The sequence below is a fragment of the Corvus moneduloides genome, chromosome 6, assembly GCF_009650955.1.
Source record: "Corvus moneduloides isolate bCorMon1 chromosome 6, bCorMon1.pri, whole genome shotgun sequence".
NCBI lineage: Eukaryota > Metazoa > Chordata > Aves > Passeriformes > Corvidae > Corvus > Corvus moneduloides.
The window spans coordinates 39,317,794-39,318,191 of record NC_045481.1 but is presented as its reverse complement, the minus strand read 5'-3'; positions in this window follow the sequence as shown (position 1 = coordinate 39,318,191).

Here is a 398-nt window from a genome sequence, read left to right as displayed (position 1 = left end):
AGTACCCGTGCAGCATTCCTAGTGTTTCACGAGCAGTATTTTTAGGAGGTATCGTTATGACTGGCACAAAACAGGGCGACACGCTCTTTTCTCGACTGGTAGCTCCTAAAAGCGACGCAAAGTCCGGACCGCCGTCCCGCAGGGGCTGCAGGGCGCACACATGCCGGGGACGGCCGAAGGCGCAAACCCGACGCTCGGGAAGGCCGGGCCGCTCATCCCACCCACTCTGGACCGCGGCACGCACCTACGAGGGGTTCTGCCTGCGGGGGCGGCCCGGGACCCCCGCGCCTCCGCAGCCGCCCCTCGGCCCCGGGCGCTCCGTACCGCCGGAACGCTGCGAGGGAGCAGCGGACGCGCCCGGACGGCGGCCGGCAGCGGGCGGGGCGGGGCGGGATCCC